Raw genomic sequence first — 6000 nt, forward strand, 5'->3', positions numbered from 1 at the left:
TGTAATCATCACCCTTACAAGGTATCAAGATGAAATTTTAGCAAGCATCTTAAGGGCCTGCCATTTGTTTTTTTGAGGTAGGGGAGGGTAGTTGGGTGATTCCAGAAAAAAAAGAAAGATATCCTGCTAACAGATTTGGAACGAAAAGGATTTGCATTGAGATAATAGTCGTACATTTACAGAAAACGAGAAGTCCAAAGACTACTGCAAAGCTGATAACAACCTGTATTGATTTTTTCGAACAATATTTCGGCGGCTTCTTCGACCAGATCTACCGGGTGTTACTAAATTTTTGATAGGCTCAGCTGCACCCGAATTCCCTCCCCCCCCCCCCCCCCCCCCCCTTTAAGGGCACTAAACACAAAAAGTAAAGGAACTGCTGCCTGCGTTGCAGCCGGCTCACGCATCGTGTAGAAAAAACAAGAGCTTTAAGTGTCTGCGACGCAGGTTAGTGATCGTAGCCTATGTACGTTCCTCCAAACGTCATTTGCTCCCGACGGGGTTCAAAGCTGCACTGGACACCACCCATAGGCCATAGGCCAGGGGCCCATTTCTCGAAACGCCCGGAAACTTTTCGGGCCCGAAGACGAATTTTAAAATCCCGAACCTGTTGAATAGGTATACCTGTGACCCATATAACCTATCACAAGCATCTCCCTTCACAACTCAATAAGTACAGTACCGCAAGTGAAGAGTAAAACAAGATGTTTTTCGTCTCTCACCTATATTTCGGCCGTGTTAAACGGCCTTCATCATAAATATAGTTATTGGCAGACACTGACCGGTTACTGAATCGCGAGAGGTTTGAGGGATTTTGAGGCTCCAAAACTGTTCGATTTGTTTGTTGGATTCTGCATTACCGGATTCCAGTCTTGGTAAGTGGAACTTGGATTATGAATATAGTGGGATTCCGGATTGCACAAGCAAAATTTTTCTGGAGTCCGGATTTTACAAGGACAAATTTCAAGGATTCTGAATAATAAATGAAAATAATAAATGAAGTAAATTAGCATAACATTGAAAATGGCTTGAAATACATTACTTCATATGTAGGCAAAAAACTGCAATAATTTTGTATTGTTAAGAAGAAAGAAAAAGCAAACTGTGGTGATAAACATGATACATACATTATAAAGAAAAATGACTTTAACTTGACGTTTCGTATGTTCCAACATACATCTTCAGAAGTAATAAACCGTTAAATAACAACAAATATTTAAATGTAGAATAAGTAGCTAATAAAAGAAACAAAAGATGACATATGGTAGGAAAATTTGTATATAAAACAAAAAGCATGAAAACTGAAAAAGGTAAAGTTTTTCACTGCTGACATTTTCATTTAAGGGAAGGTTCTAACTCCGTTATCAACGGAGTCGCCTTTATTTTGCAGTGGGTGGTTTGTATTGTTGGTCTGCCACCACCTGACAAGGCGGCCATGTCAGGTTGACAAAACAAAAGAAAATTTTTCCGCAGAATTTGCATGAAAAAAGGAACACTTTTGTTCCTCTCAATCAACATGGTCTCCGTGACGTCAGCTGCAGTAGTAGGGAGTTTAATGGACGGACCATTACAAAAGTTATGGGGGAGAGGGGAATTTTCGAGCCGCAGGAATTTTTTTTTCGTTATCAAATTCCTTGTATGAATTTTTTTAGGCCATAGCGTGAATATTTTTTAGGATTAATTGGCGTGCGTGAAGCGAATATTTTTTTTGTACTTCGCCCGCCCCCCTCCATAAGTTTTCTAATGGTCCGTCCCTAAGGAGCGACGTTTTTGAGCGACAAGCGTCAAGCGGAAGTGAGTCCTTTTCCCTTTCATTATGCCTTGACGCTAACAAATTTGTATTGCTAAGTGTCTTTACTATGGTAGAGACGATCTGCTAAAAATTTGTTCAAAATCACGGCCCAAGATTGCAAAAAGTCCACTCCCGGTTGCCGTGCGTCGCTCAAAAACGTCGTTGTTTCACCGTAAAGTTCCGAAAATAAGCCCCTCCATGTATAAGCCCCTCCAACTATAGGCCCCCCAAACCGGTAACGCAAAAAACCCTCCGTTAAATCGCCCCTCCAAATATAAGCCCCCGGGAGGCTTGTACTTGGAAAATTGCCCTCAAATACAAAGTTAAACAAAGAAAAAACAGTAAATTTACTTCCAACTATAAGGATAGCCCAATCGATTTTGAAACGCAAATTTCCCTCCGTAGATAAGCCCCTCCAAAAATAAGCCTCTCAAAAAGGGCCTTTGAAAATATAAGCCCCGGCGCTTATTTTCGGAATTTTACGGTAACTCCCTAGTGCAGTGACGAAGCTGTACAGTAGGTGGTTCAGTAGTAAACATCACGAATTTTAGGAGCTGTTTTTATCATAAGAACACCTGTGGGTTCCAACACCCAATACAGAACTTTAGCTATAATTCTCGCAGCTGAAATCCTATTTTATTAATGCAGTGGAAGTTCTCCCAACGGACAGTCTCTCGTAAGCGAATTAGGTAGCTCTACTTACGGCCACTTCACAAAACCCCGTTTTTCTCAACTACCATAAAAATTATGTATATTCACATTCCCGTAAGCGGCCAGCCCCAGTTACGTACTTTTTTCTCGACTGTCAGGAGGATGGTGTCCGCTTACGAGAGCTTCCTCTGTACTAGTCGTGGTACCCGGGTGGGGGGTACTCCCTTACCAGCATAAGCCATAAAGGCATGTGCCGCCCCAAAGGGTATGGTTTATGTGCCGTTTCGGTCTGAAAACAGGTATAGACTTTGCACATTTTGGTCCGGAATCGGGTATGGTTTTCGAGGGAACTATGGGAACGTGTGAACGTTTCGGTTGTTTCAATTCCAAATGATTAAGAAAGAAAGATAGTATGCGAATTCGAAATGGACTTTAAGACATCTTTTTGTTGGTGTTTTAATCTAAGTCATTTCATGGCCTAATGCGAGCCAATAATGTTTGAGGCCAGGTCTGAAAGCGGGTGTGGGAAATGACATTTTTGGGTCTGAAATAGGGTCCGGATTTGGAGTACCGGGGAACATACCCCCACCAAGATTTCCCAGAAGTGCCCCCCCCCCCCCCGGGCGTGGTGCACAAGATCTACGAAAAGGCGCCAGATATATATGTCGCATAAACAGTTGTAAACAAAGATTATTGCACCTGCCCTCTTTTCAATTTGTAAATTCGCCTAGATTAGCATTTTAAAAGTGTTTATCAGTAATCATTTTTCAATCTTTTGAAGAAACTTTAATCTATTCTCTTGTAATATCATTTGTCAAATATTATAAGTTGTCATTCCTGCGTTGTAGATGAAAGGGATGTGGCAGCACGAATGAGCATTAAAAAACGAGATGATAAAACCTTGTCGCTTATTCAGGGCATTTTTTGTCTTCTATATTCAGCATAAGTTGTAACATAATTCATCATGAGTTTTAACTTGTGTTCGCTAATAATATCACCAATTTTAAATCCCTTTGAAACTATGTTCAGACTATGTGCTTGAATTGACTGGCAGACGGGGGAAGGAGAGTAACTGTTATTGTTAACTCGGACACTAAATTATGGAGCTACACTTGCGGAAACCAGCGGTTTGTTGCTTTTCGTAAAAGTTTCATTTATTTTTAATTTTCTACAAAAACAGAATCTGCCAAAGGCACTTGCCAGAGCTTTTTCTGTTATTGTACGACTCGAAAGACGTATTTTATGATAGCTTTTCTCAAATGTGACTGTTTAGCTTATCTGCATGCAGGTTTATCGTTCAGGGATATATATCTTTCCCCAAAAAAAATATTGCCGCATTTTAATGGTTATTTTGGTCAATTAACAGCTTTGGGTTACAAGGAAAACGCGATAACAAAGTCGTAAGTTATAATTCAAGGCCAAAAAAAAATTCGCGACTGTTGTACTATATTTTATTTTTCAACACAGGTCGGCAGGTTATCGATTAATAATTCATTTTTAATCATTCTTTATTCCTCTTTAGTACGCCGCGTTAACCAATTCAAACTATGTCCGATCCATTGCAAAATTACATACTGTAGCCTAGTATTTTTCCTCTTTATTATTATTTTTAATGCCGGGCCAGTCATGCTTTCTTTGAATTAAATAGTTTTCTTTTTGTGAGACTGAACAGCAAAATACAATGAATAAACCCAGTGAATTAAGCTGCAGTTGAACTTAATCACCGTTTTCAACGGCAAGTGAATCGTCCTGTACAAATATAAGGGATGGATATCTTAAATTCCACTTACTCGTGCACGCAAGAGAGTCCAGACATATAAACTCAACTTGGTTCGTTATTAACTGACCCTTTAAAAATAAATAATATTATCAAATAAATATGTCTTACCTAGATTTCACAGAAAGCCTTGGAGCTTGCGATCAGGAATAACTTCAAGCTCTTATTAAGCCGTTATAAATTTATTCACTTTCGGGTAGCTTAGTTATTAATAATTATGGCAACAGCTGAGAAATATTAATTAGCTCATCCGAGAGGGAACATTACAGAATATTTCTTTTGGAATTACCGCTCAATTCTAATGCATTTTATAATTATTTTTGTTGCACTGTAGTGACTATAGTTCGTTTGTCAAGCCCAGCTGGAGATTGGGGATAATTGTTTGAAAAAAAAGGATCGTTGTAACATTTCGTGTATCATAGGAGACTATAACAGGGGAAATTCATCTGTCTTTGTCTCATGCCCTTGACGTACCTAGCCAAACATTTGTAAGTCGACCGCAACTGCAGTAGTTCCCACCAATTTTCTCCAGTAAATATAGCCTTGGCAAGAAAACGTTGGACTAAAATTATGTCATGACGAATTCGAAGTTCAAAGGAAGTTTGTGAACCTGTACAAAAGCAACCTTTGAATACATTCAGAATTCCATTCTTTTTTCTCTCCTTTTATTAAGGACCACACGGTAAGTTAATCAGTGAAAACTGTAGGATATCTCTTATTTTGAATCAAAAACGTGAATCTTAGGTTATTTAATTTTGAGCGAGTGATAATAACTAAATGTCCCCCAAAAGTAGAGTTCAAGTAGTTAATAACGAGATTGGACATCTCTTAAAATTAATTTTTGACATTCCATGCAGAAAAGTTGCCACTTTTTTTAGCCCGGTCCTAGTCTCTGGTTCATAGCCAAGTTCGGTCAAGTTCCCCTGGTTTTGTACATAAGGCGTGGATGCATGGATGCGCAGCTACTACGCTAGACGAAGAAGGGGACCTTGCGAATTGCGATGATGGATTTTAGTGTCATTTTAGTAGTCTCTTTTCGTGATTATACTACTACATCAGAAATTTCTGCAATTTGATTGGCTTAGAGCAGTGGTATTTCGGCTTAATTTGAAATACCTACATGTGAAAATTACAAACCTTTTGTGGGTAGTAGTGTAAGCAAATAATAGCATATTTTGTACGTGATATTTGGTATAAATACCACTCGTGATATTTCAAAATTGTCTCAAATTTCACTCGCCTAAGGGCTCGTGAAATTACATATAACAATTTTGAAATATCACTCGTGGTATTTATGCCAAATATCACTACAAATCATGCTATTACCTATACAAATAATACGGTCACAATCCAAAATGTCCAAAATATCATCGGTTGTTTTGTCAGACCGAAAGCGACAACCGGCGTATGAGGAAATGTCCCTCTTGAGTACTGCTTCATGCCTGATTTCATCATTTAAAACCGACAAAACAACCGACGATATTTTGTACTGTGACTGTAATATTTCAAGCAAAAGGACTAATAAAATGACACTAAAATCCACCTTCGCAATCCGCAAGCTCCCTTTTGTCGTCTAGCATAGTTGCTGCGCATTCATGGACCTATCCACGCCTTTGCCGTACAAAGATAATGACGGTCAAAAAACCAGGGGAACTTGGCTATGAACCAGAGACGAAGTCCTGGCTAAAAAAGTGGCAACTTTCATTTCTGCAAGGAATGTCAAAAATTCAGTAATTTTAAAGAGATGCCGCACCTTGTTATTAACTATTTGAACTCTATT

This window comes from Porites lutea, chromosome 5, assembly GCF_958299795.1.
Source record: "Porites lutea chromosome 5, jaPorLute2.1, whole genome shotgun sequence".
Lineage (NCBI taxonomy): Eukaryota > Metazoa > Cnidaria > Anthozoa > Scleractinia > Poritidae > Porites > Porites lutea.